This window comes from Eufriesea mexicana, unplaced genomic scaffold (genome assembly GCF_001483705.2).
Source record: "Eufriesea mexicana isolate 0111107269 unplaced genomic scaffold, ASM148370v2 scaffold4744748174, whole genome shotgun sequence".
Taxonomy (NCBI): domain Eukaryota; kingdom Metazoa; phylum Arthropoda; class Insecta; order Hymenoptera; family Apidae; genus Eufriesea; species Eufriesea mexicana.
The window spans coordinates 56,919-73,034 of record NW_016907937.1 but is presented as its reverse complement, the minus strand read 5'-3'; positions in this window follow the sequence as shown (position 1 = coordinate 73,034).

Genomic DNA, 16,116 nt, shown 5'->3' with positions numbered 1-16,116 from the left:
AGTGTAATATGTGGTAAATAAATTAAATGAGAATTGAAAAGTACAGATATTTAATTCCCAGGTCACATACGTTATAGAGGATTAAATTATTTGTCCATATAAAGTAACTTCGTTTTTAATTCCAAAATGAAACCAAAAAAAAAAAGAAAGAGGAGAAAAGATAATTCGATACGTGAAATATGCGAATAAAAGTTAGTCGTGATACCAGGAACTGGAATGTCGAGGATATTAATTTATTCAATCGAAGCGTTCGAATTTCAGTGTACAGGAATAAAATTGGAATTTTCATGATTAAATTTGATCTCAAACGTTGTCTTTATTTAATATAGAATCATGTGCGGTCACGTTTCATCGTGACGTTTATTTCGTAAATTGTCATCCGCATGCTTTTTCGGTCTAATCCACAAAGTGTGTTTAAATATTGAACAGCTTGTGTAATATCCCAGCTGAACAGCCACATTGGCTTATACAACAGCGTTATCGTGAATCTTACCCATCGCGATAAATCCTCCCATCCTCGTGCCGTTATAATAATTTCAGAAGTTGTCGACGATAAGACGCTAATTATTTCCGTGGCGTTTGATAGGCAGTCACGAGTCAATGATTAGCTATGGTAGGAATGTTACACCGCTGTAACGTATTTTCCTAGGCAAACGCAGTGTTGCGATATTTCGAGGAATAAAGGTATCGTGGGAAAATATATTTCCCAGTAGAATAATAAAAATATGTCGTAAGTTCGCCCCACGCGAAATCGTGGCTCGTCTGCCACTTCATTCTCACAGCACGATTCGCCTCTATCAGTTCTCCGATTCTTACTACTGGGTCGACTCTGTATTCTCCTTTACTTTATCTCCTTAGTTCTTCCTTTCCGTGGAGCTGTTCGAAAAAGACATTCAGATACGTATACCCAAACCTTGCATCCTTCGTTCACGAGATAGCACCAAGTATGTGGTCCAAAAAGCTCTTCTTTGACACCTCTGACATTCTCTATCGAGCACTCCACGGAGATGCACAGTTACCGAGAATCTCAGAGGGGTTCGAATAATTCAAATAATTCTTTTCCAACGTGAACTTTAAAATATTTATTACAAGACTGTTGTTGTTCTTGAGGGTTTTAGGTTGCATCGACTATGGGGTTATTAGCGACGGATATCGGTATGGTGTCATAATTTTTCTTACAAGGAGAGTGCAAGTCCTTTGGGTCATCGATTTAGTTCAAATTTTGCAGAAAAATTCAAGGAAATGTACTATTATAAGGGAAACTACTCGATAGTTTTTGACATATTTGTAATTAAAGCTTATTATTTTTAATTGAAGATTTCTTCCGAGTAGTTATCGATAGTTATCAAGTGGCATTGTAGCTTTGCCAGCAGCATCCGAAAATTGTCATCAGGATATCGCTATTATATCAGGCGCTTGATGAATATTCGAAATAAATCTGTAATTAAGGCAATAATAAAACTCAAATCATAAATATCTCGAAAACTATGGAGTAACTGCCATTATAATGATGTACTTTCTTGAACTGGATGACTAAATCTATAAACCTGTAAAGTTTCAACTAGATCTGTGACCCGAAGGACTTGCTCTATCCTTGTTAAATATTTATTTCCTTAAGGTGTTAGGTTAGGATAGGTGTTCTTTTATAAATTTTTGATTCATTAGAGCTTTGTTAAGTATTATATTGCATTTCTTTCATATTAGATCAGTTTTATTCGTAGTTTTATTCGTATTGCAGATAGTTCAGTGTTAGGTGCTCGATACCTTGTTCAGATTTTTTGATCAAGTATTCGTGAATTAAGTATTGCTGTATGATAACCAATGGAAATAAAACCAAAAAGAAATTCAGATTCGTAAATACTTCGATTTCTGGGCGTGACAAATTTCGATATTTTCAACGCTTGTACACTTAATTTTGTGATATCGAACTGATATTTTTGCGATAAGTTTTATACCGATCGAAATCTCATTGATACGGTTTCCGTTGACGAGGAATTTAGAATTTGTATTATAAAGGAATAATAATCGTACAAAGTCGATAATTGGCATTAACCACATCTGACACTCCATTTCAACATTTCCCTACCACCCCCATAATTCCACCTAACAATGATTTTCTTGGAACCCACATAATCCCTCGTCGTTTCGAAATTTACAAAATCCGAATAAGAAATTAAATCCACGATCAAATTTTTATATTCTTGTATTTCGTCTATTCACGATCAGCAAAAGATTGAAATCTTCCAAATTCGATATTCAGAAATTTAAAAACCAGATTCTGATCTGCTCCTAATTTTAATTATCAGAAATCGCGAGATCGCGTGAAGTACTCGATATCCCTTATCGAATGGATTCTTAATCGTGGAAAATAAGCAGAAAATTATTTTCGTCCCGGGTTCCGAAATAAAAATACGCACGTGTACTTGACAAGCGTGAATCATAATTACCTCGTACGTGATAAGCAGCTGGAGTAGCACGGGTAAGATATTCAGACCTTCCGGTCACTTACATCCGCCCTGAATGTCGATCATCGAGGAAGACGTCACTTTCAGGAAGATGATCGAAGGTTGGCGTAACATTTGGAACACGAAGCCGTAGGTCCTTGCCGAATGTGTCACGTCGCTCTGCCATCTCACGATGGGGAAAAAGGGACCGTGATTACGGCCGTGATTCTTTCCCAGTATTTCCTGCCAGACACACGGTGTCGATGGCCTGATCTTTATTCAGCGAACGTCATTTTGTATCACGCGTCGAAGATGCATGCATCGAAATCGAGGCAACGACAGTTTCTCCACGGGCTTTCTGCGAATTTTCCATGGCTGAACGACGATCGAAATTTAAAATACAGTCGAAATTACACGTTCCCTTTTTCCACGAGATACGAATCGAATCGTGGATCCGTGGAGGCTTCGTATTTGGATTTGGATCATCTCTCGAAGTGAAATTGTAAAAAGATTATTGGACACGAGTATCCGTCGGTAGAATGTCCAGAATAGTTTCGATACCGATCATCGGAGACGATATTAATTAAATAAATTTAATTACGGCGGCTTTGTAATGGTGGTTAAGCTGGAGTTAACCGATCCCCCCGAAGAAATTGGAATTAGTTCCAGATAGGTATATTTAACACTGCCTTTGTCTCGGGCAGATTAAGTCGAAGATCGAAAGAGACTTTTCTGGTCCAAGTCGGAAATATAGGTGACACACTTTCACAGTTTCCGTCGTCTTATTTGAGTTAGTGTTAAGTCAAATACAGAGGCAAATAAAATGAGGCAATGGCAAGACTGGTAAACAAACTTTCCTCGGTTTTTTATATTTTATATCATTTAATTATCTTTATCTAGATTTAGATTTTTATCTGTATAAAATATTAATATACAATTAATATAAAAATAATGTAATATAGAAATATACATAAAAAATTCATGTTTTGAAATGTATGCACGTGTGTGCTATTTAAATTTCCAATATTGACTTTTTCGAAAATTTCTTTTCCTTTCGAGATGCTGTTAAGTTTGAAGAGCGCATTGCAGTTATTTATTTGTTCGTAATGCAGTGCGAAATATATGCACGATAAATTTGTGAAATTCGCGGAAGGAATAAAAATTTCGTACTTAACGTTTCGTCCATGACAATGCAGTGTATTTTTCTTCTTTCGAATGAATTACGTAATAAACGAAATGTACGCAACACGGGAAATATGAAAAATAGGGAATATATTTTTAAAATCTCGTTGAATATTCTTGCTATTAAATTTTTCTGGATAAGAATTTGTCTAGAACGGATTAAAGCGTAATGCACATTTTTCGCTCGCAATTTTCTTTAACGAAGACCTTGTCCGCAGTGGCTGCATGCTTTTATTAAACAGCAAGAAAAGCTTCTTATAGCAACGACGTTTGATTTTCTTGGACTCGTTCCAAGCCTTAATTCCGTCCGATTGTAATACTCGATTCGCGCGTTGTCGAAGCTGAAACGGCAGTAAAAATCGCAAATTGACGTATTCCTGTCGACCAAGGGCCCCAGTCACATGCACCTGTTCGATAGTTTCATAATCCCGTCGAGAAATCTTAATTTCCATTTGTCTGGGAACGCCCGAGAGAACCCTGTCGCAAGCAGACGCTTCGATCGCATTGTTTCCCTCGTAACGCGAGTTGATTGGCTGCTGTGCCGATGAAAAAGGCAGGCAAGGAAAGCATAGCTGTTAAAAGTTCCGATAAAAAGTTAGAAAAGCCAAGCTGCAATCATATATCGAACTACGAAATATCACGGAATAAATTTCGTAATACGGAATTCGATAGAATTTTTCCAAAAATACGCGAAATTTTATAGGGTTTAATAATTATTCGTTCGTTCCGTTTCTATTCTAGTTGCATAGTGCATTTCTGCTCTTCGCTTTTGACTTTTCTCCTCGCAACGAATTTAATTTGCATCCGCGAAAGAAGTATCTTACTGACTCGCGTGACTTTTTACTGCCACCTTTTTACGATGCTGCATATAAGATATTTCACTGCTGTGCACACGAATAGAAGAAGTAAAGGGCATAAATGTTTTTGAAAAAGTTTTTATTACGTTATACTTTTTCCGTGCATTTGAAACATTTGAAAATCTACCGATGTACGTGGTACCACGTTTCAAAGCCAGGAAAAATTCTTCTTTTCCCTGTTCTTAGAGTTAACTAAGAGTCTATGCCTTTCCTTCCTCGTCTTCTTTGCAGGCTACGCGATTGTACGTTGGGAGCGATTTTATCGTTGTTGAAGATGTTTGTACAATTACCACTTCAAACGAAATGGCATCTTCTTACGAGACTTCCTCCTCTCAATGGCAAAAGTTTCCTTTCGATGCGAAATATTTCTTCGATAAACTTTGAGTCTTCTCTTATTCCAAAGAAAATTCTCCTTTTTCGTGTAAGCAATTTTACATCGTGGGAGTTATAGATCCCATGATCTCTATTTCTCACGCCACTGTAAGTATCTTGATACAAGTCGCGATATTTTCTGGAGTTTGAAATATTAGGAGATTTTTGACACCGTTTATGGTAACACAAAGCAGAAGAGGATAGTGCTAAAATACGGTAGTGGATAAGGTAGTGATTATAAATACTGAAATACTTAATAGTTAGGTATAGGTATCAAAGCTAAATACACGTACACTTAGTCAGCATTATCAAACCTAACTCGCAATCTACATTAAATATACATTAGAGAGGTACTATTTTAATTAATCCCAGTAATTTGCAGTATAACTGGGATTAGATTTATCCTCTGTGGACAAAATAAACACAATTTCACTACGCTATATTAAATATACAGTGTCGGCCAAAAGTTTTGATACATGTATTAATATATGAAATAATTTTTAAAATTATTATTTGCAATTTCATATGAATATTTTATTTCTCGCTGTTTACATACATGGACACAAAAATTATCGGAGTAAATTATGATAGTTGACGTATCTTGCATGGAAATGTTATATATATTTATTACTAAATATTCCACTCGTCAAACTAACCACCTATTTCCTCAATATTTAATATTTACGTAATTTCGAAATTCTCGAAATTAATTTTTGCAATTTCTCTTTTGGCATGTTTCCCCGACTGTTTGCAGAATCTTCCATAAATTTTCTTTCCATTTCGAACAGTGTTTCCTAACGTTTCGACCCAATTCATCCCAGAGATGTCATAAACGATATTGGTTATCAAAACAATTTATTTTTCGGGGGGCAGCTATGAATCTTCCTCTTGCCGGTAGTAAAATCGCGCAAACAATGTATAAGGATTAAAATACGGTGAAATATTCAACCATTTATTCGAGATTTATGTGTGGACTAAAAATGCAGTTGCTGTACCCAAATTTTTGGCCAGTGGTATACGTACATGAAACTACCAAAATTAATTGAAAATCTCGGTCAAACAACTCCAAAGACTCGAATAAATAATGCAATTCGCTGTACTATTGCTGGACATCTTATCACTGGACAAACAAGTTAAAGCTATACAATCAAAGAAACTTCTTAAGCAATCAATAAAGAAACACGAAGGCAAACACCAGAGAATATCGATGTCCAATGGATCCAGATCGGCAGACAGGTTTCCGTTGCATCCACACGATCGCTGAACGAAACGTGTACCAGATTTCGTAACTCCTGTAATCTTGGTTGCAACACGAAGTTTCGTGTCAGGTATTTTCAACAACATCCCCGTGTTACATGTCGGGTTCGTAGGTTGAAAGTAACTCGTACTTTCAAAGTGTAAAGCAATATCTCACTGGCTAGATGAGAGCCGATAACTCTGCCTCGAGTTAGAGGATGACGTAAAAGATCTTAGGGGGGGCTATTAAGTTTAACTTGCACGTTACGTCACGTTGTTGTGTAATAAATACAATGGAATAGAAGTTCACAATACGTCGTCGTCGTTCCATATCCGTCAAATGATAGCGCGAAGCGACTGAAAGACGTTTAATTAGCGCATCTCGAAATTCTGCGAAAAGTCCGTGCCACGATCGAACCTTCATTCGAATGTTCTCTCAATTAGCCGCGAATGTAATTACGACTCTGTGAATTTAATAACTGGTTGCCGTTGCAGCCCATACCACGGTCCGGCTGTGTAATCAATTATCGTTTGAAAGTTGGAGGATCATGGATTATTTGAAAATGAAATTAATTCGAGCAAATTGCCTCGGATCTCGGTAAAAATTTAATTAAACTGACAGGATAAACGTCTGACCTTCTCATATTCTATGATGCGAACTTTTAATGACAATAGTAAACGGAGAATGTTATACTTCGCAATTTTTTCCTGTAATTGTGTATTCAAATAATAATAATCGAGCGAAAGTTTGCAAAAAGGAAATGAAGATGTACGTGGGTAATTTTCAAACGATACGGAGTTATGGAGAATTAATTAAGAATACGGAATTTCGTTTTATCCATGCTTGGTGATCTATATTTTGATCCGTGATTCGCACGATTGTACGCGAATTTTCCACGCACGTCTTTCATTTTTGGTTCAGTTCGAGTTCGCTGTCAATGGTGGAGCAAAGTTGCCAAAACTCGAGAAGCAGTACTTGACAATCAGAACGGTACTCACTTTGCGCTAATTGCAAAAGTTTCATTCGTCCACGCGGCGAAAATTTCGCATGCGAAGAGTCCGTGTTTGGTCTCGCGAAAAACGAGAGACAAAAATTATAATCCATTAAGAAGCTTAAACACGAAAATGACTATTGTACGTTGCGTAATTCCATTATTCGCGAGCGTAGCCATCAGCAACTTGGTGCAAAATCGGGAAAGGTTAAAACTTCCGTAATTCCATGACGCGAAATTTATTTTTCATGGAGAAATATAGTCGCGTTCTTAAAAATCATGGAATAATCGTACGATTCGTGGACTCAAAGTTTCGCGTTGTTATTTAATGTCATCAAGAGCGTGTACGATATATGACCACACGCGTTGTCTAATTTGCATTATTCGCAAACATAACACGCTCCAGCGAAGATTAAACGGACTTTCTGACCCACATCATACGGTATCATGCGAATGCACGAGCACAGATGATACTTAAAATAATGGCAGAGTACGGAGCTGCACACGTGAGCCTGGCTTCCTAATAATCTTTTGTTCCACGTGTTGTGACCGTGCAGTGAAATAAACAAAAGGGAAAACTAGGCAAATTCGCTGAAGGGGCAGAAATTCGGTCGAAGGAACCAGCAGTGACAGAGAAATTAGATTAACCCTTTACTTTATGACATCGAGTCGTGCTTACTGTCCTTATTTAATAAAGACAATTGTATTTCCACGAAAGTTCAGTCCGTTCTCCGACTTTAGTCCCCATTCTTCGATCTAAGGATTATTAAATACAAATTGTTGTTTCAATGTTCCAATGTCACATGGTGTTGAATTAATTAATAGTTATCTCTGTGCAACCTTGTCACGATGGTGAAGGATTAATATACTTTATTATATTATTATATATATTATTATGTATTAAATTATTAGTTTAATTAAAATATCTGTTCTGGAAAGAAGGGAAAATATTTATAAATAATAGATGAAGGAATAGAAGAGGAATAATTATAATTGTGATATTTTTCGATAATTATTTCTTAATATCGAGAAGATAAGTTAATTTCAACGCGTTTGAAACTAGAAACAAGTATTTGATTGTCGATCGATCGTACTCGATTCTACTTAAATCCACAGAGACTGCAAAGGAAAAGAACGAAACGAGCGAAGCAAAGTTTATATAGAAATCCAATGGTAGATAAATCATAGTTGAAATTGAATCATGGAAGGTGAAAAATTAAATTACAGGAAATTCGTAGCGAAGTTTAGGAAAAATTTATAGTCCTCGTGGAATTAGCATCTTGTCGAATAACGTATGTTCGCTCCGAGCTTCGCAAATCCTTTTTCGAGAAACTAGTTCGTTCCTTCTGACTACCTCTCTGAAATCCTTCGAGTACTTTTTACATGCTTCCGAACTATTCGCTCCCCTGCCATCTAAAGTATTTCGCAGGAAACAAAAAACGTGACTGTGAAATTGAACATCTTAAATAAGTTCCAACGTATTTTTGTACCTTGTCATCGATGGTTATCGATTCACGTGTTTCGAGATTCTCTTTTCCAATCACCACAGGTTTCTGATTCATCCATTGTTCCATTTAATTTCCATCTAAATCGCCGTAGAATTACGGGAAAATAATGAAATTGTGCATTCCATTATTCGGCAATAGTTCATAATAGATCTCTCTCGCACAATTTGCCAAACGGAAGGCGGAAGATCGATCGTTGAAATCCTTTCTAACCTTCCGATCGACTGAAAATCTTTCGACCAAAAACCTACCGAAATATATAAAATTCCTATTATTTTAATTATTTTAATGGGAATTTTATACCATTAATTTCAAATTAATAAAGAAATTGTCAAAAATTATTCAATATAAAATTTCTTAATCGGTACCAAAAGAAATATTCGATATTTAAGAAAAAATCGGTCAGGGAACCGTGTTGGTGCAACGAAGGGAAAAGAGGAAAAACAAAATAGTATGTTTGCTTCCCAAAAACCTACCGAAATATATAAAATTCCTATTATTTTAATCGGAATTTTTAAATTAATAAAGAAATTGTCAAAAATTATTTAATTCGAAATTTCTTAATTGGTACCACATGGGCGGCCAAAATAAATATTCGATATTTATGAAAAAATCGGCCAGAGAACCGTGTTCATTCTACGAAGAGAAAAAAGGAAAAGCGGAAAAGTATGTTTGCTTCCCAAAAATCTACCGAAATATATAAAATTCCTATTATTCTAATGGGAATTTTATACCATTAATTTCAAATTAATAAAGGAATTGTTGAAAATTATTTAATATAAAATTTCTTAATCGGTTCCACATGGGGGCCAAAAGGAATATACGATATTTAATAAAAAATCGGTCAGAGAACCGTGTTGATTCTACCAAGGGAAAAGTGGGAAAGCAGAAAAAGTACGTTTGCTTCCCAAAAACCTATCAAAGTATATAAAGTCGCTACCAACTATTTCAAATTAATAAAAATAATTATGAAAAAATACTTAATTTAAAGCTTCTCAATCGGTACCACATGGACGGCCAGCAGAAATATACGATATTTAAGAAAAAAGTCGGTGAAATAATCGCGTTGGTGCAACGAAGGGAAAAGTGGAAAAAGCGGGAAAAAGTGTTTGCTTCTCGGTGGAATGCATCGGTACGATAATTCCGCCGATAGTCGGGAGCAATATTCCGGTTCAACGCTTAAGCATCGTCGAGAGAGGGTCGAGAGTGGCGGTGGAACAAGAGAAAATTGTCAGTAACTAATGACAACTATTCAGAGCATAATACTTGGTGAATCGTCGTGCGCGAAACTAGGTCCCCTTACTGAACACGAAATTCTAACCGCTGAAACCATGCAGTTAGACCTGCCTAGAGAGTTCATCTCTGTCCGCGATGACTGCGTCACACACGCGTCCAGGCCGCAATTTGTAGAGCACCGATGGCACTTGCAATCGAGACGACTGTTAATTACTATGGCTTGTCGTATCCGCCTCCGATGCCGGTACCCCGATTCGGCAGACATTCGCCTTGATTGACGAGAAATCTCATTTCCATCCAGGCCATTGCGAGACGATCCTGTGGCACCGTGCTGAAAAAGACGACCCCCGTGGTCTGTGGCGCCCTCTAGCGAGGAAATCGTTTCCATTTCGCGGAGAACCCGGTTCGATTTGCGCTGCTGTTGTTCCAGGGCTTATCTACGTAAATGGGAGAAACGTGGTAAGTTGTCAGGCCCGGGGATGGGAACGGGAAACGGTAATTTTATCGATATTGGAAACTTTGCTGTGGACAGGGTGCTTTATTTTGACAAGTCGGATGTTTGCTTCGCTGGTATTTCGCTAGGAAAACGCCAAGTCCGGGGAATCTTCCCGCTTCAATTTTGGCTGTATAGAGATAGCCAGAGATCGCATTGCCGATTAGAAGAGTGGAAGTGGCGATAAGCGAGGGTACGAGTTCACGGTGGTAATAGATTTAGATGTTGATGGGACAGTCGAAATTTCTATCCACGTTTGCTGCTAAAAATTTTCGAATGCGATTCTCTGAAAAAAAATAAAGGGAATTTTAATTACGCGTAATCCAGAAATTATTTATTGCTATGAGTGAGCTATTTGATGTCTATAGAGTAACATATACGTGCTATAGGATGCACAGTGACAGTGTAATATGTGGTAAATAAATTAAATGAGAATTGAAAAGTACAGATATTTAATTCCCAGGTCACATACGTTATAGAGGATTAAATTATTTGTCCATATAAAGTAACTTCGTTTTTAATTCCAAAATGAAACCAAAAAAAAAAAGAAAGAGGAGAAAAGATAATTCGATACGTGAAATATGCGAATAAAAGTTAGTCGTGATACCAGGAACTGGAATGTCGAGGATATTAATTTATTCAATCGAAGCGTTCGAATTTCAGTGTACAGGAATAAAATTGGAATTTTCATGATTAAATTTGATCTCAAACGTTGTCTTTATTTAATATAGAATCATGTGCGGTCACGTTTCATCGTGACGTTTATTTCGTAAATTGTCATCCGCATGCTTTTTCGGTCTAATCCACAAAGTGTGTTTAAATATTGAACAGCTTGTGTAATATCCCAGCTGAACAGCCACATTGGCTTATACAACAGCGTTATCGTGAATCTTACCCATCGCGATAAATCCTCCCATCCTCGTGCCGTTATAATAATTTCAGAAGTTGTCGACGATAAGACGCTAATTATTTCCGTGGCGTTTGATAGGCAGTCACGAGTCAATGATTAGCTATGGTAGGAATGTTACACCGCTGTAACGTATTTTCCTAGGCAAACGCAGTGTTGCGATATTTCGAGGAATAAAGGTATCGTGGGAAAATATATTTCCCAGTAGAATAATAAAAATATGTCGTAAGTTCGCCCCACGCGAAATCGTGGCTCGTCTGCCACTTCATTCTCACAGCACGATTCGCCTCTATCAGTTCTCCGATTCTTACTACTGGGTCGACTCTGTATTCTCCTTTACTTTATCTCCTTAGTTCTTCCTTTCCGTGGAGCTGTTCGAAAAAGACATTCAGATACGTATACCCAAACCTTGCATCCTTCGTTCACGAGATAGCACCAAGTATGTGGTCCAAAAAGCTCTTCTTTGACACCTCTGACATTCTCTATCGAGCACTCCACGGAGATGCACAGTTACCGAGAATCTCAGAGGGGTTCGAATAATTCAAATAATTCTTTTCCAACGTGAACTTTAAAATATTTATTACAAGACTGTTGTTGTTCTTGAGGGTTTTAGGTTGCATCGACTATGGGGTTATTAGCGACGGATATCGGTATGGTGTCATAATTTTTCTTACAAGGAGAGTGCAAGTCCTTTGGGTCATCGATTTAGTTCAAATTTTGCAGAAAAATTCAAGGAAATGTACTATTATAAGGGAAACTACTCGATAGTTTTTGACATATTTGTAATTAAAGCTTATTATTTTTAATTGAAGATTTCTTCCGAGTAGTTATCGATAGTTATCAAGTGGCATTGTAGCTTTGCCAGCAGCATCCGAAAATTGTCATCAGGATATCGCTATTATATCAGGCGCTTGATGAATATTCGAAATAAATCTGTAATTAAGGCAATAATAAAACTCAAATCATAAATATCTCGAAAACTATGGAGTAACTGCCATTATAATGATGTACTTTCTTGAACTGGATGACTAAATCTATAAACCTGTAAAGTTTCAACTAGATCTGTGACCCGAAGGACTTGCTCTATCCTTGTTAAATATTTATTTCCTTAAGGTGTTAGGTTAGGATAGGTGTTCTTTTATAAATTTTTGATTCATTAGAGCTTTGTTAAGTATTATATTGCATTTCTTTCATATTAGATCAGTTTTATTCGTAGTTTTATTCGTATTGCAGATAGTTCAGTGTTAGGTGCTCGATACCTTGTTCAGATTTTTTGATCAAGTATTCGTGAATTAAGTATTGCTGTATGATAACCAATGGAAATAAAACCAAAAAGAAATTCAGATTCGTAAATACTTCGATTTCTGGGCGTGACAAATTTCGATATTTTCAACGCTTGTACACTTAATTTTGTGATATCGAACTGATATTTTTGCGATAAGTTTTATACCGATCGAAATCTCATTGATACGGTTTCCGTTGACGAGGAATTTAGAATTTGTATTATAAAGGAATAATAATCGTACAAAGTCGATAATTGGCATTAACCACATCTGACACTCCATTTCAACATTTCCCTACCACCCCCATAATTCCACCTAACAATGATTTTCTTGGAACCCACATAATCCCTCGTCGTTTCGAAATTTACAAAATCCGAATAAGAAATTAAATCCACGATCAAATTTTTATATTCTTGTATTTCGTCTATTCACGATCAGCAAAAGATTGAAATCTTCCAAATTCGATATTCAGAAATTTAAAAACCAGATTCTGATCTGCTCCTAATTTTAATTATCAGAAATCGCGAGATCGCGTGAAGTACTCGATATCCCTTATCGAATGGATTCTTAATCGTGGAAAATAAGCAGAAAATTATTTTCGTCCCGGGTTCCGAAATAAAAATACGCACGTGTACTTGACAAGCGTGAATCATAATTACCTCGTACGTGATAAGCAGCTGGAGTAGCACGGGTAAGATATTCAGACCTTCCGGTCACTTACATCCGCCCTGAATGTCGATCATCGAGGAAGACGTCACTTTCAGGAAGATGATCGAAGGTTGGCGTAACATTTGGAACACGAAGCCGTAGGTCCTTGCCGAATGTGTCACGTCGCTCTGCCATCTCACGATGGGGAAAAAGGGACCGTGATTACGGCCGTGATTCTTTCCCAGTATTTCCTGCCAGACACACGGTGTCGATGGCCTGATCTTTATTCAGCGAACGTCATTTTGTATCACGCGTCGAAGATGCATGCATCGAAATCGAGGCAACGACAGTTTCTCCACGGGCTTTCTGCGAATTTTCCATGGCTGAACGACGATCGAAATTTAAAATACAGTCGAAATTACACATTCCCTTTTTCCACGAGATACGAATCGAATCGTGGATCCGTGGAGGCTTCGTATTTGGATTTGGATCATCTCTCGAAGTGAAATTGTAAAAAGATTATTGGACACGAGTATCCGTCGGTAGAATGTCCAGAATAGTTTCGATACCGATCATCGGAGACGATATTAATTAAATAAATTTAATTACGGCGGCTTTGTAATGGTGGTTAAGCTGGAGTTAACCGATCCCCCCGAAGAAATTGGAATTAGTTCCAGATAGGTATATTTAACACTGCCTTTGTCTCGGGCAGATTAAGTCGAAGATCGAAAGAGACTTTTCTGGTCCAAGTCGGAAATATAGGTGACACACTTTCACAGTTTCCGTCGTCTTATTTGAGTTAGTGTTAAGTCAAATACAGAGGCAAATAAAATGAGGCAATGGCAAGACTGGTAAACAAACTTTCCTCGGGCCGAATATCAAACGTGTCGCAATAAGTGCATTCCATTTCGGTGTACTAAATCACAATGATAAACGTTCGTGCTTTAATGGGTCTTGCATCGTCGTTAATTGCGTGACGCAAGTGATGTTAAATACTATAAATACTATATATCGCTCCTTATTTAAGCGTAATCGCTTTCCCAGGCTTTAAGCGTATATTTAAATATTAGCAGTGCGTTTTTATTTAAAAAACAACATCCGAAATATTACTCTTTCGATGACCCACATTTCACAAATTTCGAGAACTTTTGCCTAAATGAGAATTATTCAACGTTTATTAGTTACAACGTTTGTTAGTGGTGAATTAAATATCAATAACAACAAGAACGATTCTTTATTTAATTACAAAGGAGATCAAACACAAATATTAAGTATAAATCTAATTTATTTCTCGCAATCACATGCTCACATCTATTTTCACTATTGCGAGTCAATTACAACTGACCTATGCCCAATCTCTCTGGTTTGTTCTTTCTACTTTCATACATTACATGAACACACAATTCGCACAACACCTCAATCATTACACGCATACTCATTTTTCTCAATAACCTGTATCCATTAGATATTAGCATCCCATACATACTTGTTCCACTCATTCCTTTCTTACAGACGTTGCTTCTTTATTATATCAACACATATATATTCAAAATCTGTGTTAACCATTACCTCATACTATACTTCGTTGAGTTAGAATTATTGATCTATAGTGTGTATTTAAACAGGAACTAAAATTATTTTACATAATTATTTACGTAATTAATAATAATCGAAGGGTTGTAATAGAGGTATACAGAATTTGCTTTGTGTCTCGTTGAAAATGAATAATTTAAAATCGATTAACTTGGCAATTCTAAAATTGATCATACAATTAGGATAAATGAATTAGTCCTGTTCTACGAGATCCTTGTTTAGTGGTGAATGAAATATCAATAACAATAAGAACAATTCTTTATTTAATTGCCAAAAAATGATCAAACGCAAATATTAAGTACAAATCTAGTTAATTTTTCGCAGTTACATGGTCACACATATTTTCACTATTAGGACTCAATTACAACTAACCTATGCCCAATCTCTCTGGTTTGTTCTTTCTACTTTCATACATTACACGAACATACACAATTCACACAATACCTGAATCGTTAGATATTGGCATCCCATGCATATTTGTCCTACTCATCCCTTTCTTAAAGACATCGCTCCTTTATTATATCAACATATATGTATTCTTAATCTATGTTAACCATTACCACATTTCCTGTATACAGAATGCTTCAAATCGATTTCTGCGAGTAGCTTTAAAATTCTTGGCAGTATTCAGAAATCTTTGAAATAGGAATGCAGTCTATTTCTTAAATATTATTTTTCTCTTTTAATTATTGTGCTTGATTTTGTGAGTTTAAATGCAATTTTGGAATGTTCGAAACTGCAAACACAATTGGGATCAGAGGAATTTCCAAGCTTCCGATATTCTGTGAGACCTATTTCTATCGTATTTCATCATTTGAACGTTGCTCTGTATCGCCAGACTGCGAAATTCCCATCTCGTTTAGGCACGAATATTCTAGAGATCAGAAACGCGCTTTCTACGAAGGTGGAATAATAAATTCGCTCTGCTCGGAAACGGAAATTAAACGAATGAACTCGCATCAAACTCGTGGTAGATATTCAAAGTGTAATGTTGTGTCGGTGGACACAATTAGTCGTCTGTTTCATAACGAAATCGTGTTTCATTTCGCCAAACTCAGACGTTCGCTGCGTGCTTTGTAACGAATGCAACACCACGATTGGATCGGTACGCGATGAATACGAAATTTCTATTTTACTGCATCGGGAACCGCGATTTTTCTTCGATATTCCGTAAAAATCAGCGTCCCCCTATCGCGGTGCGATTGAATTTAATCTCGGCCCGACTCTGTAGCGACGAGCTGCGTGCGTGATTCTTGACAGGCAAGATCAGTCCGACTGTAAAGGGATACGTTGGAAGTAACTGAATCGATTGCACAAATTCTACTAATTTTCCGACGCCAATGATATCGCAAAAGCGTGATAAAATCC